This window comes from Leucoraja erinacea, chromosome 13, assembly GCF_028641065.1.
Source record: "Leucoraja erinacea ecotype New England chromosome 13, Leri_hhj_1, whole genome shotgun sequence".
NCBI classification, from domain to species: Eukaryota; Metazoa; Chordata; class Chondrichthyes; order Rajiformes; family Rajidae; genus Leucoraja; species Leucoraja erinaceus.
Genome location: NC_073389.1, coordinates 31,353,532 through 31,367,601, shown reverse-complemented (window position 1 = coordinate 31,367,601; position 14,070 = coordinate 31,353,532).

The window sequence follows — 14,070 nt, the reverse complement described above, 5'->3', positions numbered from 1 at the left end:
GTGGACAGACACATACACAAACACAAAACACATGCAAACAGATAGACAGGCATACACAGATGGACAGACAGTCACAAACACATGTGAACGAAAAGCAAACTGATAGACACACACACCCAAAACCACACACACATGCGTGAACGAGAGGCAGACAACCTGATAAGACACACACAGACACACGCACTTGTCTATTATTTATATTTATCTACACAACTGACATCAGCAGATCTTTAGAGCTGCATTGGGATCACTACCATATGTGACAGGCATTCCTTTATCCCAGCTGTTAATTTTAGTGGCCTGGCACAATAACAAACATTAAAATTGTGATTATAGTTTCTGCAAACATGTAATAAATGCTCTCACTGCTCTGTTATCTGACAGTGCTCCAGTATTACAAATGACTTGACTGGAGTTTAGCAAATACAGCATAGCAAGCATGAGAGAACATGTCAATTTTAAATATAAGAGTTTCTTTATTGTAAATAATTTATATGCTTTTTGTATAAATAATTGTGCCAAAATTGCAAAGTAGCCATTCTAAAGAGTGTTGTACAGCGTATTACACACATCTGCGTGTATACAGCTTGCATCTGCTTATAATTTACGGTTGAGTGAATGCTCCTGATCTCTTCCACAAAGTAACTATTTATTCTTATGGTCGTGTGTTCGATCTTGCAACAACCATTTCGGTGCCTTTCACTATAATGTATTGAACCTGTTAAACATAATTGGCAGTAAACCACATTTCAATAGATCAAGGTTAGCCCAGATACACTTTCCTGCTCACGAATCCAAGTGTCTTTTTACAAAATTAATCTCTTTCGAGTCCAGAGCTGCAGAAATAAAGCCGCTAATCTAATTTATTGTCAATTTGTAGGCAGTAGACACCGTGATGTTTTGATATTATCCACCACGGAATGGATCAGATAAAAATACAATGAGTCTATACAAAAGGGTCTCTACTCCCCTGTTCTGTGGAGAGTGAGTGCTGCATATTGTCAACATTCCAACGCCTGCAACTAGATTTAATAATAATTCCAAACTGTGAAGGAACCACTTAATCAGTTTCACTCATAGTTCTGCAAAACTGTTCGACTGTGTTTGCATACGGGGTGTTTATCAGCACATTCTCAGGAACAGGAGTGAGCGGCAAGGGACATATATATATATATGGACTGGGGCAACCATATTTTATCAGAACCATTGGCTGTGGGTACAAGGGTGATGCACCATGACTTATTTTTCCGTAGAGTGACAATAAATTAAACTCCATTTAGTTTCCAGAAACTCAAATTCAAAAGTGCTTGTTTCACAAAATCCGAGGAGGGGGGGAAGAGGAGGGGGAGTGGCAGGGGGGTGGGGGGGAGGGGGTGGGGGATAGGAAGAGGGGGGGAAGGGTGAGTGGGGGGGGGGGGGTGGAACATGGGGATAGGGAGAGTAACGGAAAGGGGAAGAGGTGGGTAGAGGAGGGGAATAATAGTTAGGGAGGGTAGATGGGACTTGAGAAGAGTAGCGGGGTGGCATAGGGAGGAAGGGGAGGGAGATGGAGAGGGAAGGGGAGAGGTTTAGTGGATAGGGAATTGGGCAAACATGGAGATGGGGGGCGGGGAAGGGGAGAGTGGGTAAGAGATTGAGGAGGAATATGATAGGGGAGTTGAGGAGGGATTGATAGACGAGACAGATACTGTAGAGGCAAGGGGAGGGGTGAGGAGTGGAATGGAACGATATGGAGAGAGGGAAGGATACTTGGAGGGGTGGGTGGATGGGTAGGGGAGGCAAATGTTCCAGGAGGAAGACGTACACAGCCCAATGCGGATTTGGGTTGGAGAAACAAGAAACATAGAAAATAGGTGCAGGAGGAGGCCATTCGGGCCTTCGAGCCAGCTCCGCCATTCATTGTGATCATGACCGATCGTCCCCTATCAATAACCCGTGCCTGCCTTCTCCTCATATCACTTGACTCCACTAGCCCCTAGAGCTCTATCTAACGCTCTCTTAAATCCATCCAGTGACTTGGCCTCCACTGCCCTCTGTGGCAGGGAATTCCATAAATACCCAACTCTCTGGGTGAAAACGTTTTTTCTCACCTCAGTTTTAAATTGCCTCCCCTTTATTCTTAGATTGTGGCCCCTGGTTCTGGACTCGCCCAACATTGGGAACATTTTTCCTGCATCTAGCTTGTCTAGTCCTTTTATAATTTTATATGTTTCTATAAGATCCCCCCTCAACCTTCTAAACTCCAGTGAATACAAGCCTAGTCTTTTCAATCTTTCCTCATATGACAGTCCCGCCATCCCAGGGATCAATCTCGTGAACCTATGCTGCACTGCCTCAATCACAAGGATGTCCTTCCTCAAATTAGGAGACCAAAACTGTACACAATGCTCCAGATGTGGTCTCACCAGAGCCCTATACAAATGCAGAAGAACCTCTTTACTCCTATACTGAAATCCTCTTGTTATGAAGGACAACATTCCATTAGCTTTCTTCACTGCCTGCTGTACCTGTAAGTCAACTTTCAGTGACCGGTGTACAAGGACGCTCAGGTCTCGCTGCACCTCCCCCTTACCTAACCTAACCTAACCCCTTGAGATAATAATCTGCCCCCTTGTTTTTGCCGCCAAAGTGGATAACCTCGCATTTATCTATATTATACTGCATCTGCCACGCATCTGCCCACTCACTCAAGCTGTCCAGGTCACCCTGCAACCTCCTACCATCCTCTTCACAATTCACACTCCCAGCTTTGTGTCATCCGCAAACTTGCTAGTGTTGCTCCTAATTCCCTCTTCCAAATCATTAATATATATGGTAAACAGTTGCGGCCCCAACACCAAGCCTTGCGGCACTCCACTAGCCACTGCCTGCCATTCTGGAAAGGACCCGTTCACTCCTACTCTTTGCTTCAGGTCTGCCAACCAATTTTCTATCCATGTCAACACCCTACCCCCAATATCATGTGCTCTAATTTTAGTCACCAGTCTCTCATGCGGGACCTTATCAAAGACTTTCTGAAAGTCTAGATACACTACATCCACTTGCAACCCCTTCATCCATTTTACTTGTCACATCCTCAAAAAATTCCAGAAGATTAGTCAAGCATGATTTCCCTTTCATAAATCCATGTTGACTTGGACTAATCCTTTTACTGCTATCCAAATGCCCCCATTATTAACTCTTTAATAATTGACTCCAGCATCTTTCCCACCACCGGTCAGGCTAACTGGTCTGTAATTCCCCGTTTTCTCTCTCGCTCCTTTCTTGAAAAGTGGGATAACATTAGCTATCCTCCAATCCACAGGAACTGATCCTGACTCTATTGAACATTGGAAAATGACCACCAATACGTCCACTATTTCTAGAGTCACCTCCCTGAGGACCCTGGGATGCAGACCATCCGGCCCAGGGGATTTATCATCCTTCAGTCCCATTAGCCTACCCAATACGATTTCTCGCCTAATGAAAATTACTTTCAGTTCTTCTATCCCCTGAGATCCTCTGTCCTCCAGTACATCTGGGAGATTGTTAGTGTCTTCCTTAGTGAAGACAGATCCGAAGTACTTATTCAACTCTTCTGCCATTTCCTTGTTGCCCATAATAATCTCACCTGTGTCTGCCTTCAAGGGACATAGAAACATAGAAAATAGATGCAGGAGTAGGCCATTCGGCCCTTCGAGCCTGCACCGCCATTCAATATGATCATGGCTGATCATCCAACTCAGCATCCTGTACCTGTCTTCTCTCCATACCCCCTGATCCCTTTAGCCACAAGGGCCACATCAAACTCCCTCTTAAATATAGCTGAAATGTGGGACCCACATTTGACTTTGCTACTCTTTCATATCTAAACATATCTAAAAAAGCTTTTACTGTCCTTTATATTTCTGGCCAGCTTCCCTTCGTACTTCATCTTTTCAGCCCGTATTGCCCGTTTTGTTTCCTTCTGTTGACCTATGAAAGTTTCCCAATCCTCTGGCTTCCGGCTACTCTTTGCTGTGTTATACATCTTTTCTTTTAGTTTTATTCTACCCCTAACTTCTCTTGTCAGCCACGGTTGCCTCCGACTCCTCTTAGAATCTTTCTTCCTTTTTGGAATGAAATGATCCTGCGTCTTCCGGATTATGCCCAGAAATTCCTGCCATTGTTGTTCCACTGTCATTCTTGCTAGAATCCCTTTCCAGTCTACCTTGACCAGCTCTCCTCTCATGCCTTCATAGTCCCCTTTGTTCAACTGCCTCACTGACACTTCCAATTTAACCTTCTCCTTCTCAAATTGCAGATTAAAACTAATCATATTATGATCACTACCTCCAAGCGGTTCCTTTACCTCGAGTTCTTTTATCATATCTGGTTCATTGGACAACACTAAATCCAGAATTGCCTTTTCTCTGGTCGGCTCCATTACAAGCTGCTCTAAGGATCCATCCCGGAGACATTCTACAAACTCTCTTTCTTGGGGTCCTGAACCAACCTGATTTTCCCAGTCTACCTGCATATTGAAATCCCCATCACCACAGTGGCATTACCTTTGTTACATGCCAGTTTTAACTCCTGCTGCAAGTTACACCCTACATCCGGGCTACTATTTGGGGGTCTGTAGATAACACCAATTAGTGTCTTCTTGCCTTTACAATTCCTCAACTCAATCCACAGTGACTCTACCTCATCAGTCCCTATGTCTACCCTCACAAGGGACTGAATTCCATCCCTCACCAGCAGAGCTACCCCCACTCCTCTTCCCACCTGCCTGTCCTTTCCATAGGATGTATAACCCTGAATATTAAGTTCCCAGGCCCGATCCTCCTGTAACCACGTCTCATTAATCCCCACAAGGTCATATCTACCAACCTCTAACTGAGCCTCAAGCTCATCTACTTTACTTCTTATACTTCGCGCAAGCACATACAATACTTTTAATTCCTTACGCATCTCACCTTTCACATCGATCTCTATTACACTTGGCCATACGCTCCTATCCCTTTGTGAGCTTCCTTTCCCGTTAATTCTGGGGTCATTAACCATCCCTTTACTTTCTTTCCCTTTAACTCCACCCTTGAAGATCCCATTTGACACCCCACCCAACTTATTCAGTTTAAAGCCACCCGTGTAGCAGTGGCAAACCTGCCTGCCGGAATGCTGGTCCCCCACCCGTTAAGATGCAATCCGTCCCTTTTGTACCTCAGTTCCTCAGTTCAGTTCCTCAGCCACACATTCAGGTTCCATATCTCCCTGTTCCTGCTCTCGCCAGCATGAAAAACTGGAAGCAAACCGGAGATAACAACCCTGGAAATTTTAGAGCTTTAGAGAGCTCCTGCTTTTCAGCAATTTACCGAGCTCTCTAAAGCCACGCTGCAATGGTTTATTGCCATTTTTCTGTGCTTCTCTGTTTCAACAGGGTTAGTGTTACTGGACAGCACTGCCATTAAGGTTGGGATTGCTCTCTGATAAATGGCAACTTTTCTTTAACTCAGCTGGTCTCTGTCATTGTGACAGGATTATAGTCAGGCGAGGATCAGGAACACAGGAAAATATGAAAGTAGGGGTAGAAATAAAATGCTGTAAATCTCGGTATTTTACAGATGATCAGATGAGAATCCATCAGCTGACAGGTTTCCGCATGCAGCCGCTGAGCCCGGATACAGTGGAGATTCACTCCCTGTCAGCTCAGCCCTTACACACTGTGCTTGCTCTTATCCCAACGTCAGTTCTGCAGATGTTTGTCGTTGAGCTGTCACATCACCCAAATTGTGATGTCAGGATTTACAGGCTTTACCAATCAAAAGCTAATGAATACAAAACAGATTCAGAAATTCAGAGTCCATGTGGCAGACTGCTGTAGCTACACATATACATGCAAACAACCTGTGCATCTGTGTTTGCAATATGGAATATATTTAAATGATTAAATGAAGAAAAATCATCCTACAAAGAAAACTGAACCATCCCATCACAATTAGAGAGCAGTCCTGTACTAATATCTACCTTGTTGAAGATTATCGGACAATCTTTGATCAGAATTTATTGGCTTTATCTTGCACTAAACACTATTCTCATTATTCCCGTTCTAATGTATCCGTACACTGTAGATGGCTGATTGTAATCATGTATTTTCTTTCCACTGATTAGTTACCACGCAACAAAAGCTTTTCACTGAACCTCGGTACATGTGATAATAAACTAAACTCATAAACTCTTCAACTCATAAACATCTATCTAGTACACATCAGAATATTATATATTTGCATTGTGTACAGTTCTAGCTGCACATGTTTATGGAGTAATTTTACAGTGGTCCACATGTGCAGCTAGAACATTATCCATCTACATGTTGCACATCTATGTGGTCCATCCCAAAAAGGTACACTATAGTACTGTGTATAAAGAAAGATAATTTGGATACCGTGTCTTAGAATGGCAGCTGTGCATGTAATTACTATGAATTTAATGGCCTTACTATTCATATGACCTCTATTAAACCTGGCGTATAAATCGGAGCTCTGCAGAGCTGTTCAATTAGTGTTTTCCATCCATTATAAAATCAGAGTGGGAAATGTGCAATTCCAATTCCATTCAAAACCATCCAGAAATGATGCAGCACAGGCAAGCAGAAAGACACGGGCATGGAGTGAGTCTGAAGGTCTCGACCTGAAACGTCACCCAGAGTCTGAAGACGGGTCTTGACCTGAAACCTCACCTATTCCTTCTCTCCGGAGATGCTGCCTGTACCGCCGAATTGCTCCAGTATTTTGTTTCTATCTTCGATTTAAATCAGCATCTGCATTTCCTTCCTACAAATGGAATGATAAATGTTAAGCATCATTCACTCCTCATAAATACAAGGCAATGAGCATCTCCTATGAGCATCTTACCACCTACCCTTGACATTCAATGGCATGACCATTGCTGAGTACCCCACCATCATCATTGACCAGGAGCTGAGCTGGACAAGCTACATAAATACGGTTGCTCGACCAGCAAGTCAGTGGCAGGGTTTCCTCTGGTGAGTGACTCACCTCCTGATCCCCTTGAATCTTTAAACCGTTATCATTATCCTGAAGTTTCATTGAATCAAGGATTTTCCACCATACACAGGTTACAAGTCAAGAGTGTGGTAAAACAATTTCCACTTATCTGAATGAGTATGAATAACTTCAACAACTCTCAAGAAGCTCAACGCCATCTAGAAAATAGGCACTCTCTTGATCAGCACCCATTCCCCACCTTAACTATTCATTCCCTCCACCACCACTGCATGTGATTGCAGTGTGTACCATCTACAAGATGCACTACTGTTACTCGCTGGGGCTGTTCTGACAGCTCCTCCCCAAACCTAACACCTCTGCCACCAGGTAGAATAAAGGCAGCAGGTGCATGGATATAACTCCTGCAGGCTCCTCTCCAAGTCGTAAACAATCTTCACTCGGACATAAGTCACCGTTCCTTCATCGTCACTGGGTCTAAATCCTGGAGCTCCCTCCCCAACAGTCCAAGGGGCACTGTCACTAGGATGACTGCAGCAGTTCAAGGCGGCTCACCCTTACCTTCTCGGGGGTATTTAGGGTTAGGTACTAAATGTTGGCCTTGCCAGTGACACGAAAAATTAATTAATATTAAAATAAATGGGTTTTTTTTTACTGTCGTTCATTGTTAGAACTTAAGGTGTTGTGTCACATCCATCCAAATAATGTGAGTATTATAATGTGAATAAAGATCATTACTAGTTATCAAAATTAGCCATTACATCAAAGAAATGGTGAGAGAGATCCTTCATATGTTTGAGTGGGGTTTGTAAATTCTCCCTGGGACCGCCTGACTTTTTCCCAGGAGCTGCTGTTTCCTCCCATATCCTAAAGTTATGTGAGCTGGTAGGTTAAATGATTACTGTGAATTTTTCCCTTAGGTGGGTAGTGGGAACATTGAGGTATCGATGGGCAGAGAAGCACAAATAGGTTACAGGGAAATAATGGGTGGGATAGTGGGAATGTTTGGAGAGCTGGCATAAATTCATAGTCTCATAGTTATAGAGAGATACAGCACGAAACAGGCCCTTCGGCCCATCCTTGCCTCTGCCTGTCAATGCTATAATCCATGAGACCATATTCCAGTCAGCTTCATGATCTGAACCATATTATTCAGAATTGTTTGGTTCTAATGCACATTTCCAATCCTGTCATTTTGCATTTTACAAGGTTTTTATCCTCTGGCCATGTTGGCCATCAGCCACCCATTACACTAATCCTACAATAATCCCACTTTTTATTCTCCCAACATTATCATTAATTCACCCCAGATTCTGCCACTCACCTACATTAGTGACCATGCTGGAATTTGAATTTGTATCTCTGTGTCAATGGTACAGCTCATTCCATGCGTGTCCAATAGATTAACCACAATGCAATCATAAAATAGACACATTTTCATGATTAATGATTTCCCAGGAGTCAGATTTTAGTGGCCGTGGCAAGAGAGGCTGTGGACTTGACATCAGTTCCAGTCTGGCTGGAGCCAACGTGTAATTAGCTTTAAAGTAGATGGTGAAGTACTTTGGTACAATCGCTCAACACATGTCTGAAATCCCTCTATCCATTCTCTCATCATGCACATTCTTTCCACCCATAAACCTCTCATTGCCTTTACATTTCACACCTCTTTCAAATCTGCTCTACTTATCTACATGCATATTTCTTCTTCAATTTTTAGTCATAGAATGATGCAGTGTGGAAACAGGCCCTTCAGCCCAACTTGCCCACACAGACCGACATGTCCCATCTAAACTAGTCCCACTCACGCCCTTTTGGCCCATATCCATCTAAATCTGTCCTATCCGTGTACGTGTCCAAATGTCTCTTAAACATTAGGATAGTCCCAGCCTTAACCACCTCTTCTGGCAGCTCGTTACATTCACCCATCACCCTTTGTGTGAAAAAGCTACCTCTCAGGTTCCTGTTAATTTCTGAAATATTGGTCATACTTTTGGTGCAAAAATGCTCCAAAATAAGGCTCAGAATGCATCAGAGAGCATCTAAAACCCCTGAGCTTCCTGGACCCTGGCATCGAGGGACTTCACGCTTCGCACTCGTGATGTGCGCAGCGCGCACATTATTTCACATTAAGTTTTTTGTAATCCTGTCATGCCACCCCCCTTTTTGAAAAGCTTCGTACGGGCCTGAATAGTGTCTGCATGGAGCTTGCACTTTCCCCTTTAGGTTTCTTTCAGGAGCTTTTGGTTTCCTCCCACACCTTAGGATATGCAGGTTGGTAGGTTAACAGGCCACAGTAAATAATCCCTCCCGCATAGTTGAAGCTGAGGCAAAATTGGTGGGAATGTGGGTAGAATTTTAAAATTTGATTTATTGATGAGTAGCGCAAATGCGTGGTTGATGAACTATGTGGAGAGTGGGCCAAAGGGTTCATTCTGTGCTGTATCTCTCTATGGTTCTAAAAGTAACTTGCATGCATTTACCAGAATTTTTTGTCGTACGTCTGAAATCTGAGGGCCATCACTATTATTTCCTTCCTTTTCCCTGAATAGGGCTAGGATAATTTCCAGGAATAAAAACAGCAAACGCTGAAAATACCCAGTAGCTGGTGGCCTCTGTGGAGAGCAAAACTAGAGATCATAGGATTCAATAACATTCTATCATGCGTCAGGGGTTCATAATTGGATTTGAACCTCTTCACCACAGAGAAATCAGAAAAGGAAGCAGAACCTTGAAACATGAGGTTGACATGACAGATGACGAGATACAAATAAATTAGGAGCAGGAGAAGAACATAAAGTGCAGAAGTAACTCAGCGGATCAGGTAGCATTTCTGGAGGACATGGATAGACGGGCCCCTTTTTCTGACAATGGGTTTAGGAGCCGTTTACCTTCCTCTTTATCGCGCAGACAGCGCTCCTCCGCTGTCACTGGCCCCCACCTTCGCGATGTGTTTGTGTTTGTGTGTGTGTGTGCGGTTGGTAGCAAAGATCCTGTAGGATCTTTGGTCAGTAGATGCAATTATGGGTCTGAAAGATGGTGGCTCCTTATGCCCTCCTCAGGTCCTGCAACCAGAAGGACCCAAATGCCAAAAGTCATGTGGGTTGGTGGGTTAATTGGCTGCGATAAATCACCTCTCATGTGCAGGTCTGTGGTGGAATCCATGGAAAGTTGGTGGGAATCTGGTGACATGATCTAACTTCTGGGGATAACATATACATTAATTGTCTTGTAAGCAAACTGTTGTGAAGCTGCAGTATGCCCTTTCACTGGGGTGCATGTTGATGGGTCTTGCTCTTACAGCCTTGGTGGGTCTTGGTAAATCCATTTTAGATTCTTGGTGGGTCTTACTCTTACTCGGGCAGCAATGTTTCTGCATTCAAAGCCCACTAGATCCAGGCTAATGCTCCAGCAAAGTGCATAGGGAAGAGGTGCACTATCATATTTGCTGCTTCTCACATTCACACATTGCAAGAGAAGGCCATTTAGCCCATCCATTTAATGCTGGCTCCTTCTAGGCCAAACCCATCAGCACCATTACCCCTCTCTTTCCCCACAGCTTATAAAATTATTCTTTCTCAAGCACCTCGGGGTAGGCATGCTAGATGATCAGCAGGGAATCGATGGGCAAAGGGCCTGTTTCAGTGCTGTATGACCAGTGAGTTTATCCACACAACTTCCTTTTGACGATCCTGATTGTGATGGAGGTTTCACCATCCAGGGGCTATAAAAGTTGGAACGGATTCAAAGATAAGCAGAAATGGTCTTTTCAACATCCTGCTAATATTTATCCCCTCTGATCCCTAAGCAAATCATTGTCTACAAACTGACTGTTATATTCCCCTCACTACAAAGGTAATAACATCTGAAAAATTCTTCCCTGTGAGAGAGTTAGTGCCTTTCCTTTTTTAATTTAAAAATATACATTTTATCTGGACATCTGGAAATAGTTCTTTCATGGCTAATCCATTAACTCAGAATTCAATCTTTTAATATTTTGCACGGATCCCTGGAGACAGCTGCACAGAGAGTGGATGGATTGGTGATAATATTCCAACATGACAGGGATGCTGCACGAATATTATGACTGTGAAATGCAGTGGGAAATTATTCAAAAGCAAACCTGGGAGCTGCTGCTTTGTGAGGGCGAGAGGCTGTGGACCAAGGGTGGTGGAAGGGGCAAGGAGGTCGGGAGGAGAGGGCTCACAAACCCCTCGAGAGGTAGCCTTTGGTCTCACAGCTCACACCAGTAGCAAGTCCAATACGGCAGCCTCATCGCCCACACACATCTCTGATTCTTGCCAGCAGACATCCTTTGTGCTTGCAGGACTTGATACTCCACAGAAGGCAGCATACAAAATGGCATCAGGTTACGAGTTTAAATCCCATTTTGGGGCCATTCTTTTAAAAAATAATCTTTATTCAGAATAAAAAAAATATCTATCTTCTATCTATACTATTACTAAAACTCTCATCTTGACCACTTCCGGTCTGCGTTGCTTTAAAATTTTCGCAAATACGGTACCCTATATCACTAGGATTTTTCGTCACCCTACTCACCGTTCTGCTCTGCTCCAAGCCACCAGGTGTTGTTCTGATCAGTGGAATATTAGAAAAGTTATGAAAGGTTTAAAAAATCGTGAGATCAGCAGATTGGTCTTCCCGCCTGTCAGTCATCATGAAGGTAACGCCCCTTCGGGGGGCGAGGGGAATAAAGCCCCGGAGGCCAGGCGTGAGTCAGTCAGCCCGGAAGCCGTGAGTGGAGTTGAGTCCAGAACTGTCAGTCCACAAGCCGTGCTGAGTCCGGAAGTCGAGCTGAGTCCGGAAGTCGAGCTGAGTCCGGAAGTCGCGCTGAGTTCGGAAGTCACGCTGAGTCCGTAAGTTGCCCTTGAGTCTGGAAGTCGCGCTTGAGTCTGGAAGTCGCGCTTGAGACCGATAGTCGCGCTTGAATCCAGAAGTCGAGCCTGAGTCCAGATGTCCACAAGCTGTGATTGACTGAACTGTGAGTCCACAAGCCATGAATGACTGAACTGTGAGTCTACAAGCCGTGAGTGAGTGAACTGTGAGTCCATAAGCCGTGAATGAGTGAACTGTGAGACCACAAGCCGTGAGTAAGTGAACTGTGAGTCCATAAGCCGTGAATGATTGAAGTGAGACCACAAGCCGTGAGTAAGTGAACTGTGAATCCACAAGCCGTGAATGAGTGAACTGTGAGACCACAAGCCGTAAGTGAGTGAACAAGGCTAACCACTCCCGCCCACACACCCCCATCCTCTTCCCCTCGCACACCCCCCCAGAGGCAGGCTACGGCAGTGGTAGACCACAGCAACGCTCCCCCCCACCGACCCCTGCCTGAAGCTGTCCCCCTCCCCAGCTGCAGAACACTCCTGCCAGCCTCCCCATCCCCAGTTGCAGACTAGCCCAAGAATCCATTTGGCCCACAATATTCTTACTTTCCCCCTGAAAATCAGTCCCTTCGGCCCACAACACGCATACTAGCCTTCCAGAAAGCCCCCCACTGACCACCACCAGAAGCCGTCCCCCTCCCCCTCCCAGGTTGCTGGATGCTCCCCCGCCCCACCGGCCTCCAACAGCCCGGAAAGCCAGGCCCCACCCCAGGCTGCAGAACGCAACAAGAGACACAACAAGAAAGAATGGACTGAATAAATCTCCTCTTTAACGTTTAAATTGTTGTTATATTGTAACAGTTATTCACATTTTAAGGTTTAATAAATCCCTTTTCCACTTGCCGTGCCCGTCAGCTGCACCTGCGGAGTAACATCTTGGGCTAGGCATAAGCTCAGGGGCAACTGCGCCTTTGTGGTTTCAGCTCATAGATTGTGGAACAGCATCCCTCTTCCCATCAGAACTGCCCCCTCCATCGACTCCTTTAAGTCGAAACTTAAAACTTATCTCTACTCCCAAGCCTTTCTTGACGTCCCCTGAGCGAGGACTATATGTATGTAGTGATGTTCGTATTTAATCTATGACCCACTGTTGTTTTTTATACTATTCTTATACCAATGTAAAGCACTTTGGCCAACGAGAGTTGTTTTTTAAATGTACTATATAAATAAAAGTGACTTGACTTGACTTGACTTGACTTGACTTGACTTCAGACTTTTACCTATATGCTCTATCCTGTAGTGCACTGGATTATATTTCCCTCCATGCATATGGGACTTCTTCTAGTACAGTTTACACTTGCAGGAATTTGATCGGGATACTCTGTCAGGAAGCAGAGGTTGTGGCATCCAAACCTGTGTTGCACATCTATTGACATCATTTGCACAGGTCTCTGCTGGGTGTGGGCAGTTCACTAGTTACACAAGGTTCCCTTCTTGGGAACCACGTGCAATGCATTTCTCTACAATTCAGAAACGTCTCTTTTCTAAGGTAATCTATCTTTCGTTGCTCTACATATACACTTCCTACAATTCTTCCATTTTGTTGACTATTCACCCTAACACTACACATAATTAAACAAATGGAATATATATTCTCTATCCAGTTATTAATGAATACCATGAGATAGTTTGGTAAAGATGGTAAATTGTCCCTAGTTATAGGATAGTGTTAGTGTACTGTAGATCACTGGTCAGCACAGACTCGGGTGGGCTGAAGGGCCCGTTTCCACACTGTACCTCTAAACTAAACTAAAACATATTTTTTTCCCCTGTATTTCATGACTGTGCACAGCACAGGACATTCACAGTGAAGCAAGCATAAGGAGAATCCTTACTGGGCGAAGGGGACAATCTTTCTCTGATCCCTTGCTGTGGCCCAAGGCATTGGTTATCTTATCATAAGATCATAAGGCATAGGGGAAGAATTAAGCCATTTGGCCCATCATTACTGCTCTGCCATTCAATCATGACTGATCTATGTTTCTCTCTCAAGCCCATTTTTCTGCCTTCTTTGACAGCTCTACTAACCAAGAACCTATCGATCTCTGCTTTAAAAATACCCAATGACATGGCCTCCACCACTGTCTGTGGTGATGAATTCCACAGATTCAACACCCTCTGGCTAAAGAAATTCGTTCTCATCTCCATTCTATGGGTGAGTCAGCCATGATTACATTGAT